Source organism: Oryctolagus cuniculus, chromosome 2, assembly GCF_964237555.1.
Source record: "Oryctolagus cuniculus chromosome 2, mOryCun1.1, whole genome shotgun sequence".
Taxonomy (NCBI): Eukaryota; Metazoa; Chordata; class Mammalia; order Lagomorpha; family Leporidae; genus Oryctolagus; species Oryctolagus cuniculus.
In genome coordinates, this window is record NC_091433.1 from 55,878,478 (window position 1) to 55,896,456 (window position 17,979).

The 17,979-nt window shown below is 40.7% G+C and overlaps 1 long non-coding RNA gene across 4 annotated transcripts in view; it reads right to left on the bottom strand.

Moving 5' to 3' along the window:
• Positions 1-14,428: 14,428 nt before the first annotated feature.
• LOC103345486 (uncharacterized) overlaps positions 14,429-17,979 on the bottom strand; it is a 54,268-nt gene continuing 50,717 nt past the window's right edge. For all 4 annotated transcript variants that reach the window (XR_011386280.1, XR_011386278.1, XR_011386279.1 and 1 more), the window contains one exon: positions 14,429-14,639. This is a non-coding gene — a long non-coding RNA (uncharacterized lncRNA). The remainder of the gene's footprint in view (positions 14,640-17,979) is intronic.

The window sequence follows — 17,979 nt, forward strand, 5'->3', positions numbered from 1 at the left end:
TAATGGAAGCACCGAACATTCAAGTGTCCCCTTTATGAATAAGACATGAGCACTGAAGACTGGGCAGTTAGGGAAAGAAGCTGAGTTTTAACAGGAAGAGAAAACTGACTCCAAGAAAAAGAGATAGCATTAAACTTGTAGGAGTGGAGACAAGAATGTGATTTGAAAACCTATGAGGGGCCAGTGCTGTAGCTCAGCGGGTAAAACTGCCGCCAGCAGTACCAGCATCCTATATGGGTGCCGGTTCGAGTCCCCGCTGCTCCACTTCCGATTCAGCTCTTTGTTATGGCCCGGGAAAGCAGTAGAAGATGGCCCAAGTGTTTGGGCCCCTGCACTCATGTGGGAGACCCAGAAGAAGCTCCTGACTCTTGGCTTTGGATCAGCACGGCTCCAGCTGTTGCAGCCATCTGAGGAGTGAACCAGTGGATGGAAGACCTCTCTTTTTCTTTCTCTCTCTCTCTGCCTTTGCCTCTCTGCCTCTGCCTCTCTGTAACTCTGCCTTTCAAATAATAAATAAATATGTCTTTAAAAAAAAAACCATGAAAGAGCAGTTTGGTTGAACAGAAGGTTTATTGAGGAAGCTGCGGGAGCTGAAACTGATCCTTGATAAGGCAAGTAAGTATTAAATAGCCATGTCTTTCATCTTAAAGATTGGAGATTGAAATTCTATGTCCACAGTGGTTTCTTATTATTCTAATTTAATAGTCTTGGTTCCTTGACTGTGTTGTAAGAAATGTGGGCAAGTCTAACACCTGCTTCCCTACAAATGAGTGCAGTGACACCTTACACGTTCCCCAGGCTGGCATTATCCTCAGAGGGCCTCCCGCAATCCCAGTCCTCAGCAGTTCCATAGCAAGGCCACTAGATCATCATTGCAGGAATTGGCAGACCACCATGTAAGCAAGCAAGCAAGCTCCTAAATATTTTTAACAGAGCTCAAGGCTGACAGGAGTCAAACTTTATAAATTCAGGGGATACTAAAAATTCAGCTATTTATAATAATTTATTATGCACATGCTCATAAATACATTACACTCGTCATAGAACATATACCTGAAGTAAGCCTTTCAGAGGGGAATAAGCAAGTAACTGACTTAATGAGAAGACTGATGTTGTTTTGCAGACATCAAGCGCATCAAGTTTCATTATTGAAGTGGAGTCACAGTTGGCAATGTCTTAATGGGAAGTCCCCTAACCTTTGGCCACAGGTTGGGAACCACTGCACTTGGTGAAGGAGCTATGACTCCTATGGCTTTACTCACACCCAACATTATACTGAGCCCTGAAAATGGACCTGGAAGGTTTCATAGTGGCCAGTATAAGGCTTCAGGGAGAACTGAAGAGAACATCAAAGGCACGTGTTGAGAAAAGCAACCTGTTATAAGTGAGAAAAGCAGTCAAAGTCAAAATTTTATTGACAGAAACTTACCACACCCAGTGTCTTCTATTTAACTGGGGAGACCACACCTAAAAGAAAGCAAAAACAAAATGTGTGAAATCAGATGAAAGATCTATTTTTAACCAGTTGGTAAGAGGACAGGAAACCATGTGACACTGGGAACAAAGAAACAGGATGCATGTGAGTAGAGAAGATGTGGGAGGCCATGATGGCTGTTCTCAAGGGAAAGATTTTCTCAGGGGCAGGAGAGGCAGAAATCCGTGTTAAAGGGTGGAGACCATGAAAACAAATTAAAGCTAAAAGAGAAAGGAAGGGAGAAAGCAAGGGAGGAAGGAAAGAAAAGAGAGATTTATTTATTTGAGAAGCAGATTTACAGACATAAAAAAAAGATTTATTTATTTGAGAGGCAAACTTAGAGAGAGAGAGAGATTCTTCCATCCACTGATTCACTCCCCAGATGGCCACAATGGCCAGGGTTGGGCCAGGCCAAAGCCAGGAGCCAGGAGCTTCTTCCAGGTCTCCCATGTGGGTAGCAGCGGCCCAAGTACTTGGACCATCTTTGGCTGTTTTTCCCAGGCCTTTAGCAGGGTGCTTGATCAAAAGTGGAGCAGCCAGACATGAACCATCGCCCATTTGGGATACCAGCATCGCAGGTGGCAACTTTACTCACTATGCCACAACACTGGCCCCAGGGAAGATACTTTCTAATTGTGTTCTTCAAAAATGTCTTGTAGGGGCCAGTGCTATGGCACAGTAGGTTAATCCTCTGCTTTCAGTGCCAGCATCCCATACGGATGCTGGTTCTAGTCCTGGCTGCTCCTCTTCTGATCCAGCTCTCTGCTATGGCTTGGGAAAGCAGTGGAAGATGGCCCAAGTTCTTGTGCCCCTGCACCTGCATTGGAGACCCAGAAGAAGCTCCTGGCTCCTGACTTTGGATAGGCTCAGCTCCAGCCATTGCGGCCATTTGGGGAATGAACCAGTGGATGGAAGACCTGTCTGTCTCTGTCTCTATCTCTCCATCTGTAACTCTACCTCTCAAATAAATAAATAAATAAAATATTTTAATAAAAAAGATTGGCATGTATTGGGAGCCAGCATTGTGGTGTAGCAGGTTAAGCTGTTGCCTGGAGGGACGGCACCCCTTATGGGCACCAGTTTGAGTCCTGGCTTCTCTGCTTCTGATCCAGCTCCATGGGATCAGAATGCACCTGGGAAAGTAGCAGAAGATGGCCCAAGTGCTTGAGCCCCTGCACCCATGTGGGAGACCTGGAAAAAGCTCCTAGTTCCTGGCTTCATCCTGGCCCAGCCTAGGCTGTTGCTGCCATTTGGAGAGTGAACCAGGGAGTGGAAGATTCTCTCTCTCTCTCTCTCTCTCTCCTCCTCTACTACTCTGGCTTTCAAATAATAAATAGAATGTGTGGCTTATGAGACTTGAATACTTTTTTTCATTTGAGACTTTAAAGCCTTGAGTATACAAACCACGTTGGAAGAATATTGCAGGACTGAAGCAGTTGATCATTGAATCCAGGGAATTTATGTCATTTTAAACCCCAGAATTCTGACTTATGTATAGAGAACTTGAATCTGAAGTAGACTATCCTTGTGAAACCTTCACAACTTTGACCCATGGTATAAACTGTATTAAAATATTTATGGATGCCCTTTCAAAAATCATGTAAGGACCTGTCAAGCACTTCATGAAAAAAATGGAATTAAAAGTTTATTTTGATAAAAATGTATGATAATGAAATTTATTTTGCTACATAGGAAGCATCCCAGAGTATAGTTTTACATTTGGTTGAAAATGATTATGTTAGCTGATTTTGTCTCAATGAACTTGAAGATCCGATTTGGTCCCAAAAGATCATCCTACACCGCAGACTTTCTCCTGTGAAGTTATTTTTTCTGGTTTCAGCATTTCCTTCTGGTTATCAGCCATCCACTAGAAGATACATGTGCATACACATACAAATACTGCTATACTCAACATTTTGGGCTGCTGTCTCATGTTTAAAAAGATACTAAGCTTTTTGTATTTTACAATGTTCACCCATTTGCAATCTCATATTGATAAGTGGAGAATATGTGCAAATTTGGGAAGGAATTAGATAAAACAGACAAGAAGGTTTAGAAAAAAGTATGAGTAGGAAAGGTTACACTGCTCCAAACAGATAGAATTGAAAAGATTTTGTCTCTTTCCCTAGAAGCTAACTTCTTTCCCTTGTGTTCATCAGGGTGGCAATGATAGCAGTGGCACTGCCTCCCAAGGTCTTTCAGCCCCAAGGTCCAGTTATGGTCCTTGCTTACTTTATGGTCAACAACTGATCCTGCATCTCAGAGGAGTGAAAAGAGCCTACATTTCTTCTATACATCAGAAGCCAGAGAGGCACAGAAGAGAATTAGGAGTCCATGTTTTTATTTTCTTTGTAACCAAAACTAGCATCTGAATGTGCTTAAGACTGAGATGGCCCGAGTTCTACCATTACCTACGGTGCTTAGAAAAAAGATAGAAGAAGGGGTACCACAGCAGAGAGAGCTCATCCACTGAGCATAGCCATGCTCTGCACACAGTGCAGAATAAAGAAGCATTTAGAGTTCTTGTGGGAAAACTCAGAAAATTCCAAAGACAGAAAGACACCGGAAATAATATTCTGTTAAGGTGCTGACAATGTTGAGGATGTCTCAGGGAGAGGGACCAATTCCTAATGTTTCTTTGTTGTTAGGAAAAGAAAAACTTTTTTTGTTTGTTTGTTTTTAGCTTTTGTCTGGAGTTTTTCCAAACATTGGGTAACCATCCAAACTCATTAGAGCATATTTGACCTTTGGGCCTGGCTATTCTGCTTACATCTTCCCCACTCACTTTCAGTAGGCATCTGTCCTCAGATGTGGTCTATGGCATCACCTTGCAGCCTGTAACTAGCTATTCCTTTGTTACTCCACTTTTAGTTCAGGTTTTATCTACAAAACCTTTTGTAGTGTTTTCAGCATAGGTGCATGCTAAAAGAAGTCATTATCATTTCATAGCTAGCTAAAGCATGTGGGAAAGTTATATACACACTGTCTGGGGAACTTGATTCAAAGGTTCTGCTCCTGTATTTTTGTCTTGTGGTTACTCTTCCTCCACAATCTACACCCTCTCAGCCTTTCCCTTTCGCCCCAAAGGAATCTGAGTGACAGGATTCTGCTAGTGTAAGATCCGCCCTTGGGGCCAACACTATGGCAAAGCAGGCAAAGCCGCCTGCTGCCGCTCTGGCATCCCTATGGGCACTGGTTTGAGTCCCAGCTGCTTCACTTCCAATCCAGTAGATGAAAGATTCTGTCTTTCTCTTTTCCTCTCTCTCCCTCTCTGTAATTCTGTCTTTCAAATAAACTAATAAATCTTTTTAAAAAATCTGTCCTTGTGTCTGAATCAAGGAGGAACTGGGGGTTACTCTTAATTCTTAAGATCCTCGCAGGCACAAGAACATTCTTCAGGGACAGGCCTTTGCTGGGCTATGAATAGAAAGCACTATGAATTCCTGAAATGGGCATTAGGCACCTCAGAATGCCTAGATACTCTCAGGATGCCGAGGACTGACCAAATGATCTGAACTCACAAGTTGTGCATGTACCTCATTAGGGGTCTGGGGTAAATCAGGGTGAGGTCCAGAAATCTTGATGGCATCTGAGGGGAATTTAAGAGCACAAAATGCTATCCTTTTCAGTGAAAGCAAAAATCAGATTTGTAATGAATAATGATCTAGTCTTGCACTCTCCCTATAGAAATAAAAAGTACAAGTCATATATATATATATTTAAAGATTTATTTATTTATTTGAAAGTCAGAGTTACACAGAGAGAGAAGGAGAGGCAGAGAGAGAGAGAGAGGTCTTCCATCAACTGGTTTACTCCCCAGTTGGCCACAACGGGAGCTGTACCGATTCAAAGCCAGGAACCAGGAACTTCTTCTGGGTCTCCCACATGGATGCAGGGGCCCGAGGACTTTTATTGCTTTCCCAGGCCATAGCAGAGAGCTGGATTGGAAGTGGAGCAGCTGAGACTGGAACTTTTGTCCATATGGGATGCTGGCACTGCAAGCAGCGGCTTTACCCACTACGCCATAGCACTGGTCCCCAAGTCATATATATTTTACTTTTAAATTTTTATTTAGGACTGTGATAACTAATAGAGTACCTAAAAGATAATGTATTTATTTATTTTAATTTTTTATTTTTCTTCATTTTATTTTATTTATTTATTTTTAAAGATTTATCTATTTATTTATTTAGAAGACAGGGTTACAGAGAGGCAGAGGCAGAGAGAGATAGAGAGAGAGGTTCACTCCCCAAATGGCTACAACGGGTGGAGCTGGGACGATCTGAAGCCAGGAGCCAGGAGCTTCTTCTGGAGCTCCCATATGGGGGCAAAGACCTAGGATCTGGGCCATCTTGTACTGTTTTCTCAGGCCATAGCAGAGAGCTGGATCAGAAGTGGAGCAGCTGGGACTTGAACCAGAGTCCACATGGGATGCCAGCAGTAAAGGCCTTGGCTTTACCCACTACGCCACAGTGCTGGCCACTCTTCATTTTATTTGAAAGGTGGAGAGACAGAGACAAAGAGACAGACAGAGATCTTCCATCTGCTGAATAATTTCCCCAATGCCTGAAACACCCAGGGCTGGGCCAGCATAAGGGTAGGAGCCTGGAACTCCATTTGTGTCTCCCATGTGAATGGTGGGGATGCAAGGACTTGAGCCATCATCTGCTGTCTCCTACAATGCTCATTAGAAGGAAGCTCTGTTAGAAGTGGAGGAACAGAGGCTTGAACCAGGCGCTCTGATTTAGAATGCAGGCTTCCCAAGCAACAACTTAACGGCTTTGCCAAACATTGGCCTCAACATATGTAATTTTAAATGTCTTAATAGCCAGTCTTATCAAGAGAATAGCAAGGGAGTGGCTATTTCTTCTGAGCTCCAGTTTATTGTAAAACAAATTAGGAATTTCACCCTTCAGTTGGCTCTTTTTAGAAAAAAAAAAAGATTTTATTATTTATTTATTTATTTGAGAGCAGAGTTACAGTGAGAGGGGGAGACAGAGAGAAAGGTCTTTCTACCGTTGGTTCACTCCCCAAATGGCCGTAACGGCCAGAAGCCAGAATGCCCATCCATAGCTTGGAATCTGAAGCTTCTTCCAGGTCTCCCACGTGGTGCAGGGGCCCAAGCACTCTGGCCATCTTCTACTGCTTTCCCAGGAGAGAGCTGGATTGGAAGAGGAGCAGCCGGGACTAGAACCGGCGCCCATATGCGATGCCAGTGCTGTAGGTGGAGGATTAACCCACTGCGCCATGGCACTGGCCCCTCTGTTGGCTCTTTTTGAGCAAACCGGACATGATAAAAGATTGCAAGTCAGGTCTTTTGATGGGTTTTGTCCCCGCCTTGTAACTGAATGTCAAGTTTTTTTCTTCCCCAAAAATTGTGCTTAAAAACCCCAATACCACTGGCCTCTTTGGGTTTTGCCTCTCTTGGAGCTCCCCTCCATGCCACTCTGGCTGAAGATCTCTGACCAATAAATCTTGCTTTTAAACCTTTAAAAACAAACAAACAAACAAACAAACAAACAAAAAAAAACCAGAAAATTTGTTTGATGGGCTTAGCTGGTAATTGTACCTTCTCAATGAATTTGTTTGATGGGCTTAGCTGGTAATTGTACCTTCTCAATGAACAAACTCACTGTCAAATTTATCATAAATTGTGGTAGCAAAGAAACACTATCAGAATAGTATTTTTGGAGGCTGGCACTGCGGCTTAGCGGGTAAAGTTGCCGCCTGCATTGCTGGTATCCCATATGGGTACCCGATCAAATTTCAGCTACTCCACTTCTAATCCAGCTCCTTGCTAATTTGTCTGGGAAAGTAGTGGAAGATGGGCCAAGTCCTGTGCCCCTGCGGCCACATGGGAAACCTGGAAGAAGCTACTCGCTCTTGGCTTCAGATTGGCCCAGCAATTCTACTTCTGTGTACATAGCCAAAAGAATTGAATGCAGCTGCTTAAACAGATATTTATATACCAGTGTTCATAGCAATATCATTCACAATAGCAAAAAGATGGGAACAACCCAAACATCCATTGAAAGATGAATGGATAAACAAAATACATTAAATGCATACCATGTTCACCCTTAAATAGGAAAGAAATCCTAATGCATACTTCAGCATGGGTGAACCTTGAAGATATAATGTTGAATGAAATAATCCAGTAACAAAAGGACAAATATCATGCAATTCTACTTACATGAAGTACCTAGAACACTCAAATTCATAGAGATAGAAAGTAGCATGTTGGTTACTGGGGACTGTCAGTAGAAAAAAATGGAGTGTTATTATTTAATGGGCATAAAGTTTTAGTTTGGGAAGGTAAATAGGTTCTGAACATGGATAACAGTGATGGTTGTACAATAATTTGAATATATGAGAGGTCTTCACAAAGTTCATGGACAATGCATCTTGTAAAAATCTATGCACGGATGCAAAAGTTTTTTTGCACTAAAATAGACTTATCTTCTGATTCTATTTTTTCCATTAACATTTTGAAATCCCCTTCTTCATAATGACACCAAACTGCACACTCAAAAATGGTGACAATGGTAAATGTCATATATATTGTAGAACAATTTGTGTATATGTGTGTGCACATGTAGTTTTGACCCTACCTTTTTGTGAGCATGACAAGTAATCTGTCTTTCCAGTGTGAAAGGAGTGTCATTTACTTTCCCTCCATGTCTTCCTTTTAGCTAAAAGGAAAATCACTAGCAATGGGCATTAGTTTAGAGCCAGGCCCGTTACCCCTCAGTTTAAAGAATACTTGTGGATTAAATGGCCAGCCTGAGGCTTAAACAAAATGGAAAATGAGGGAGACAAGTTTAAAAAAGAAGAAGAAATATCTTGTGAAACTTCAGAGTGCTTACAATTGCGGTCAAATGGAATAAGTTTCTTTTTTATTTGGTACATAAACTTGTCCTAAGCAATGCACTCAAAGGGAAAATTCCCAAGCAGCAGTGTTGGATTTAGAGCCATTTGTCAAATTAATCATGATATATTTTCCTGCCTTGAATAGCGTCAGCTGGAATGTGTTACAGTCCATCCTGGGAAGAGGATCCAAGTGACCAATTCCCAACAAACAATCATTCAGTCCACAAAAGAATGAAAACTTTAAAATCTTTTCACTATTATTCACTTAATTTTTCCATGGTCTTCCAGTTGGGGAGATACAGTCAAATGGGAAAATAAGGATTAGAATCTTATACAGAATTTATTTGGAAAAAAAAAGACTTATTATGTATTTGAAAGGCAGAGTGAGAGTGAGAGAGAGAGAGAGAGAGAGAGAGATCTTCCATCTGCTGGTTCACTCACCAAATAGCCACAGCTACCTGGGCTGGTCCAGATGGAAGCCAGGAGCCAGGAGCTTCTTCCCTGTCTCTCACTTGGTGGCAGAGCCCCAAATTCTTGGGCCATTTTTCACTGTTTTCCCAGGCACGTTAGCAGGAAGCTGGATCAGAAGTGGAGCAGCTGGAACTATCACCAGAGCTCATATGGGATGCTGATATCACAGGCAGCAGCTACAATGATGGCCCCTCAAAGTTTTGAAATCAGCAGAGTGTTGGTGTTAGAGAAGACCAAAATTATAATCAGAAGACAGTTCTGGGTTTGTTACAAGACAATTACATAAGCAGAAGGGAAAACAGTAATATGGCAGGCCTAATAAATATTTGAGACAAAACAGGGGCCAGAACTGTGGCATAGAGGGTTAAGCTGCCACCTGTGGTACTGGCAACCCCATATGGATGCCAGTTCAGGTCCAGCATTCAACTATCTGCTGATGTGCCTAGTAAGGCAGCTGAAGATGACCCAGGTCCTTGGGTCCCTGCAGCCATGTGGGACACCTGCATGAAGCTCCTGGTTCCTGACTTTGGCCTGGCCACCCCTGCCATTGTACAATGCAGATCAAAACCACAAAGAAATATCATCTCACTTTAGTTTATAAAAAAAATAAATAAATAACAAAGGCTGGGAAAGATGTGGAGGAAAGAGAATGCAAATCTTTGGAATGCAAATTAACGTAGCCATTATTGAGAGTTCTTTTTTTTTTTAAGATTTATTTATTTATTTGGAGAGTGAACCAGAGGACGGAAGATCTCAATCTCTCTCTCTGTCTCTCAGTCTGTAACTCTGCCTTTTAAATAAATAAATAAATAAATACCTGATATTATCTGATGATTGAAATGCAAATATCACTTGAGATAGTTCAGGGATAGTCCAGTTTAAAAAAAAATAATAAATAGTTGACTCAGTCTTTTTTCTTAATACTGTGTGTGAAATAAAGTGAATTGTCTGGGTTCGGCACTGTGACATAGCGGGCTAAGCCTCCACCTGTAGTGCTGGCATCCCATATGGGCGCTGATTCGAGTTCCAGCTGCTCCTCTTCTGATCCAGCTCTCTGCTATGGCCTGAAAGAACAATGGAAGATGGCCCAAGTGCTTGGGCCCTTGCACCTGTGTGGGAGACCTAGAAGAAGCTCCTCACTCCTGATTTCGATTGGCCCAACTCTGACCATTGCAGCTATTTAGGGAGTGTACCAGCAGTTGGAAGATCTTTCTCTCGTCTCTCCCTTTCTTTGTCAGTAACTTTGCCTCTCAAATATTTTTTTAAAAAAGAGAAATAAGTAGATTGTATAATAACAAAATTTTAGCATTCAGCCATGTTATAATTGACAAAGTAAGGCACTTAATACCCAAAACTGCAAAAGTGCAGTGAATTCCAAAATTGAGTGTCAATTTGAAGAATACACAATTTTTAAAAAGTAAAACTTTGTCATTCTGAAGTGTTATGTTCATTTAGCTCATTTGAAGTATAATATGCCAATTTTATACTTGACTTAACACATTTGATGTAACCATTTTATTCATAAAATATTTGCTATATTTGGCTATATTCAGAAGAATATTTGGCTATAAATTAATTTCTCTACTTTCTATATGTTACCAGCTATAAATTCTTTACACAGAGAACATATGTATCTGTACATGAATTGTAGGAAACTGGGATTTTTTGGGATCATTTGCATTTAAAAAATATACAGTCATTGAAGCAGTATTTTTTAATTTTTAAAATTTTTTATTTATTAATTTTTTTATTTGACAGGTAGAGTTATAAACAGTGAGAAAGAGAGACAGAGAGAAAGGTCTTCCTTCTGTTGGTTCATCCCCCAAGTGGCCGCTATGGCTGGCGCATCGCGCTGATCCAAAGCCAGGAGCCAGGTACTTATCCTGGTCTCCCATGCGGGTGCAGGGCCCAAGGACTTGGGCCATCCTCCGCTGCACTCCCGGGCCACAGCAGAGAGCTGGCCTGGAAGAAGGGCAACCGGGACAGAATCCGATGCCCATATGGGATGCCGGCGCCGCAGGCGGAGGATTAGCCAAATGAGACACAGCGCCAGCCCCTGAAGCAGTATTTTTAAGGAAAATATGTTTTTCTTGATTTATCATGTTAATTTCCTCTATTTTCCTTTGTTTGAAGGTCAGTAAATAGTGTGCTGGAAAGTTATTTTCCTACTATAGTAAAGGATCACATTGACATTGGTCTGGAATCTAGGCATCCTTTACATTATGCAAAAAATTACTGGAGTTTAGCCTAAATGACTACTCAATACACCATATTAAAAGTGAATAAATCCACCCACAGGACAAATAAGCACCAGGGCAAAGTAGTTGATCCTTGCTGTGCTAACTGTTGCCTTTTAGGTTCATTTAAGCATAGGGAGGGTAGAAAAAGACTAACTGTTGACAAAAATTGCTGGTCACCTAAGGCCAGATTTTTGTCTTGGATTGACTCAGGAGAACTTTGCCAACAGTTTAGCAAAGACAAACTTGGGTGTTTGCCTATAATTCTACAACTCCTCTCAGCTTAGTTCAATATTAGCCTTTGAGCACTCAAATGGTCCTTTGAGAATTAGAGATTTCTGAAATGAAGAAATACAAATAGTCGGCAAATATAAAAAAAGTCCAATATCACCAACTATCAAGAAAATGCAGATCAAAACCACAAAGAAATATCATCTCACTTTAGTTTATAAAAAAAATAAATAAATAACAAAGGCTGGGAAAGATGTGGAGGAAAGAGAATGCAAATCTTTGGAATGCAAATTAATGTAGCCATTATTGAGAGTTCTTTTTTTTAAGATTTATTTATTTATTTATTTATTTGAAAGGCAGAGTTACAGAGTGGCAGAAGCAGAGGGAGAGAGCTCTTTCATTTGATGGTTCACTCCCCAATTGGCTGCAATGGCCGGAGCTGTGCTGATCCGAAGCCAGGAGCTTCCTCCTACTCTCTCATGCGGGTGCAGGGGCCCAAGGACTTGTGCCATCTTCTAGTGCTTTCCCAGGCCATAGCAGAGAGCTGGATCAGAAGAGGAGCAGCAGGGATTAGAACCAGCATCCATATGGGATGCCGGCGCTTCAGGCCAGGGCATTAACCCGCTGCACCACATCGCCAGCCCCGAGAGTTCTTAAACAACTAAAACCAGATCTATCACATGACCCAACTATACCATTCTGGGTATATATCCAAAGAAAATAAAATCAGCATTTCAAAGAGATACATGGAGTCCCTTGTTCATTGAAGCACTATTCACAATAGCTATAATATGGGATCATCGTAGGTGTCCATCAATGCATGAATGAACAAAATTTTATATATATATATACACACATGCACACACATTCACACATTGGAAAATTATTTAGCAATAAAACATAATTATGCACTGTTATTTGTCAGGAAATGGATGGGACTAGAAAGTATAGTGTTAAGTGAAATACGCAGGCACAGAAAAGTAAATACTGCATGTTCTGTCTCACATGTGGAAGTTAACAAAAAACAGTCAATCTGAACTTAGAATAGTGATAGGGAAGTGTAGGAAAAGGGAAGATGGATGCAAGCTGAACAAAAGTTACCGAGACCCTGTTAGACGGAAGGAGTAAGTTTCTAGTGTTCCGTAGCACAGTGAAGAGGCTGTAACTCTGTCATTCAGTGGTGAAAACCTTTGCTGGATATTCACTATGTACCCAGCAGATAGTTGAGTATTAGACAACAACTGGATGGAAATTGAAAGATCTCCCGATGGCTCCACAAGGAGTTCCATTCTCAGAGATGGCCCAAATGAAACCTGGACTACTGTTGTATCATGCTAGACTTTCTAGAACAGTTTCTCGGAAGCAGGAGCCTGTGCCTCAAGGGGGTCCTTGAAGTATTTCGTTGCTCCACACTGTTTACAATCGACCGGCATTAGAAAGGAACCTTGCACAGTGGAAAGTCAAGCACACTAATGACCCCATGTATTTGAAATCCACTGATAGAGGCAAACTTTGTGCACCTAGAGGCACAATAGCATCACAGTTCAAGAACCTATTCCAACAAGATCAACAAATTGCAGACTGAATCTTAATTCACCTTTGTATCTGCAACACTGTGGTTTGTTCAGATCAAATTTTCAGAAACCCTGTTTTTTCTGGAGTAAAAGACATGGAAGCCTTTGCATGGGGCATGTGTAGTACGCCCAGAAGGAGCATAAGTAGAAACTCAGAAGTGTCCCCAGTGCAGTGATCTGTGTAACTTGAGGTTAATTTTGCCACTGTGTGTAAACATAGACTGTCTGAGGTATTTTCATTTCGTTTAGTTTGGAAGTCACACAAGGCAGACTTCAGAATTTAAAAATTGGACACTATCTTGGATATTGGTAATGGGCCATGAAAAATAGAGTAGGTACTTTAAATAGGAATTATTAAAAAAAAAAAAAAACTTAGGAATTGTCCATAAGGAAAAAGAGCAAAGCAGGGTTTTTCTAATAAATTTTTCTGTAGTCATTTGGATCTTTTTAGAATTCAGACAATAGTGTGGATAAAATTTTGTCAACAAATAAACCCCCCGAATAATAATATAAAAGAAATGTAGAACATTTCATTTTTCTGAATTTTTAAAGAAAACAGAGACTCTGCCAAATTATCCCTCAACAACTTCCCAAATGTAAAGTGTAAAAAAGATACATACTATATCAAAATTATCAGGAATCCAGTAAGTTGGCAAGATCTCAAATTTCTTATAATCAAGACTTGCTTTGATATGAAGTAAATTCTGTAAACTTCTTACTGGAACGAGGCTTTTTTTTTTTTTATGTAAGCAGCAGTTTTCTTCTGAGAGTGAATAATACATTTTTTTTTATCTACTGAATTATTTTCTTAGCATAAGTCATGAACAAAACAACATTTGGGGAGGAAAAAGAAATCAGGATGTCACTCATGGAGTCTCCCTTCGAGAGGGTTTGAATAAACTGGAGAGAAGAACCTTCTCTGGCTCGTTCCGAGTTTATGAAGTCATCAGGGGAGATTCGTTCCTGCCAATTTCATTGTCTGTATAAGGGCCCTGATTCCTCTCCTAGAGGCACAAGCTGCCACATACCCCTGCTCTGGGGCTACCCAGACTTTGAGTGAGCACGCATGCAAGATTCCTCTTGCTTTTGCAGGTCCTTGCCTTCTGCTGGGAGGCAGACCATCTCTAGCACAGGTAGAAAACCCAGACTGCGTCCTGGGTTGGTTGATATGGATACTGATCATGTTAGTGATCTGTCCCCTTCCCAACTCTTTTCTTCTCCTTTATCTTTGAAGGTTTTTTTTTCTTCTGATATTATTGATGAGTATCTCAGAATGTGTTTGACAGAATAGAAGGTAACAAAACTCTTATGTGTCAGAAACTTACACCAAGGTTATGCAAGCCACCATGAAGGTCACATGCAGATATGCAGGATCAGTGAGGCATAGCCCCATCTCCTAGAGTTTATAGTCTAAATGGCTGAGATCTACTCATAGGTAAGTTGATGTTTTGTCATATTGATTTCTCAGATTATCTTTCATTTCTGAGTATATGGTCATAAATACTGAAAAACCATATCATCCTTTACCAAAGCAGTTAAATAATGAAGACACATCTTTTTTAAAGACAATCTTTTTTAAAGATTCTTATTTATTTATTTGAGAGGTAGAGTTACAGAGAGAAAGGTCTTCCATCCACTGGTTCACCTCCCAAATGGTCGCAATGGCCAGAGCTGTGCCAATCCAAAGCCAGGAGCCAGGAGCTTCTTCAGGGTGTCCCATGCAGATGCAGAGTCCAAGCACTTGGGCCATCTTCCACTGCTTTCCCAGGCCATGGCAGAGAGCTGGATCAGAAGAGGAGCAACTTAGACTTCAACTGGCACCTGTGTGGGATTCCTGTGCCACAGGTGGAGGTTTGCCCACCATGCCACATGCTGGCCCATTTTTTTGTTGTTGTTTTAACTATACTTCATAAGTACATTTGCTTTCAAAAATGAGATTTTCAATATACAATACTAAGGAAGCCCTTATGACCCTTTTCTTTCTCTCTCCCCTTCCTTCCTTCCTTCCTTCCTTCCTTCCTTCCTTCCTTCCTTCCTTCCTTCCTCTTTCTCTCTTTCTCTCTTTCTCTCTCTCTCTCTCTTTCTTTTTTTCCCCAAAGAAATCTTTTATTTAATGGATACAAACTTTATGCATTTCATAAGTACACCTTTAGAAATTCTTTCCATCATAGCTGCCCTCCCACCCTCATCCTTCCTTATCCAACCTTCCTCATCCTCCCTCTCCCATTCCCAGTCCCACCTTCCACTAAGATCCAGTTTCAATTAACTTTACACACAGAAGACCAACTCTATACTAAGTAAAATTCAACAATTTGCACACACGCAAAAAAGCACACACCTAATTGTTCCTAAACAGTTGAGACATGGGCTGTTCAAAGTCATTGCATCTTGAAGTTAATTTCACTTATTTTTTCTTTGTTGAAAACTTAATTAACTTAAAGAAGCACCTAGGGATGATACATGTTTTGTGAGCATTTAGACATAATTATAATACAACTTTGAAGACAGATGCCCTGCATGGGAAGTTAGTGCATAGTGACTCCTGCTGTTAATTTAACAATTAACATTCTTACATATGATGTCAGTGATCACCCAAGACTCTTGACATGAGCTGCCTAGGCTATGGAGGCCTTTTGAATCCACAAACTCCAACAGTCTTTAGAAAAGGCCATAAGCAAAGTGGAAGTTCAGAGAAAAATACTTCCTTGATAGATGACCACTTCTTTCCACTGGGGTCTCACCCACTGAGATCCCTCATGTAGAACACTTTTTGCCACAGTGTCTTGGCTTTCCATGCTGAAATGCTCTCAGAGGCTTTTCAGCCAGAACAGAATGCCTTAAGAACTGATTCTAAGGTCAGAGTGCTACTTAAAGTGATTGTCATTCTATGAGTCTGCTGTGTGGACTACTTTCCATGTTAGAGCATTCACTCCTTTTTAATTCTATCTATTATTATCAGACACTTAATCCTATTTATATGATCACTTTAATACTTAAGATGGTATTTTTACCACCCAGCTTAAGGGGATTTGGGGTCCTATGGCAAGATTTTAAACTATACCCTTAGAAGTAAGTCCATAGGAATATATGCAGAAATACACAGCTTTACAGTTACAGACTTCATACATTTCATAATTACAACTTTAGGAACATGGTGATTTTTCCCACCATGCCTGCCCATTCTCCCATCCCTCATCACCTCCCTCTCTTATTCTCGCTCATATTTTTACTGAAACCTATTTTCAATTTACTTTATACTCATATGTTTAACTCTATGGTAAGTAAAGAGTTCAACAAATAGTATAAAAAAATCCAAAAACTGTTCTGCAATGGTCAAGACAAGGGCTGTTCAACTCATTGTTTCTCAAAGTGTCAATTTCACTTCTACAGATTGTCTTTTAGGTGCTTTATTACTTCTCACAGATCAGGGAGAACATGTGGTATTTGTCCCTTTAGGACTAGCTTCTTTCACTAATTATAATGTTTTCCAGATTCATTGATTTTTTTGCAAATGACTGGATTTCATTTTTTACTGCTGTGTATTATTCCATGGTTTACATATCCCATAATTTCTTTCTTTCTTTTTTCTTTTTTTTTTCTTTTTTCTTTTTTTGCCAGGCGGAGTGGACAGTGAGAGAGAGACAGAGAGAAAGGTCTTCCTTTTGCCGTTGGTTCACCCTCCAATGGCCGCCACAGCTGGCGCACTGCAGCTGGTGCACTGCGCTGATCTGAAGCCAGGAGCCAGGTGCTTCTCCTGGTCTCCCATGGGGTGCAGGGCCCAAGCACTTGGGCCATCCTCCACTGTACTCCCTGGCCACAGCAGAGAGCTGGCCTGGAAGAGGAGCAACCAGGACAGAATCCAGCGCCCCGACCGGGACTAGAACCTGAGGTGCCGGCACCGCAGGTGCAGGATTAGCCTATTGAACCGTGGCACTGGCCTACATATCCCATAATTTCTTTATCCAGTCTTCAGTTGATGAGCATCTGGGTTGATTCCATGTCTTAGTTATTGTTAATTGAGCTGCAACAAACATGGGGGTACAGATAACTCTTTCATATGCTGATTTAATTTCCCTTTGGTAAATTCTGAGGAGTGGGATGGCTGGGTCTTATGGTAGGTCTATAATCAGACTTCTGAGGTATCTCCATGCTATCTTCAATAGTGGCTTTACCAGTTTACATTCCCACCAACAGTGGTTTAGGGTACCTTTTTCCCCACATGCTCACCAGCATTTGTTGTTTGTTTTTATTTATTTTTATTATAGCTCAATGAAGTTATCTGTATTAAGTACATATTTTTTTTTTAGCATTGTGAGAGCCTTTATAAGCACAATTACCTTAAGTATCAGCAATGGAACACAGGTTTATATAACAGTTTTTAAAAGGTAGACGTGTTTCATACAAAAAGATGACTAAAATTAATAAATCTCCTGAAATATCAGTAGCCCTTAGGAAACATTTTTTAAAATCCTCTGTGGGCAAGGGACTTGAAACACATGTTTCCTCAAAGATTAAAGAATGTGAATTAAGATGAAATAGGGAAAGTCATGAATTTTTAACCTTAAAAGATTAAGTATTTAAGAAGAAATAAAAGCCAAATTGTGTCATATATTTTTTGAAAATAAAGAAAAACATGGCAACTTTGCTCATATGATGAAATAAATTGACCAAGCATAAAGAATATTAAAAATTGATTACTCCTGGGTACTGAGACTAGAAATCCAGTCATTTACAATAAAATGGATGAATCTGGAAAACATCATACTTAGTGGGCATTTTGCATAGTAGTTAAGATGCTGGTTGGTATGGTGGGCCTTTGGGACAGTGGTTAAACTGTTAAACATTGTGAATGCCTGGTTTGAGTCCCAGCTACTTTGCTTCCAGTACAGATTCTTGCTAATGTATATACTGAAAGGCAGTAGCATAGATGATGATTCAGGTTATTGGTCCTTGATAATCATATGGGAGACCCCCTGGGAGACCCCAGTTGAATTCTGTACTCCTGGCTTTAGCCTAGCCCAGCCTCTGCTGTTGTGGACATTTGAGTTTTACAGCTAATGGAGGATCTCTCTCTCTCTCTCCTTTTCAAATAAAAATAAAAAATAAAAATTAAAAAATTGAA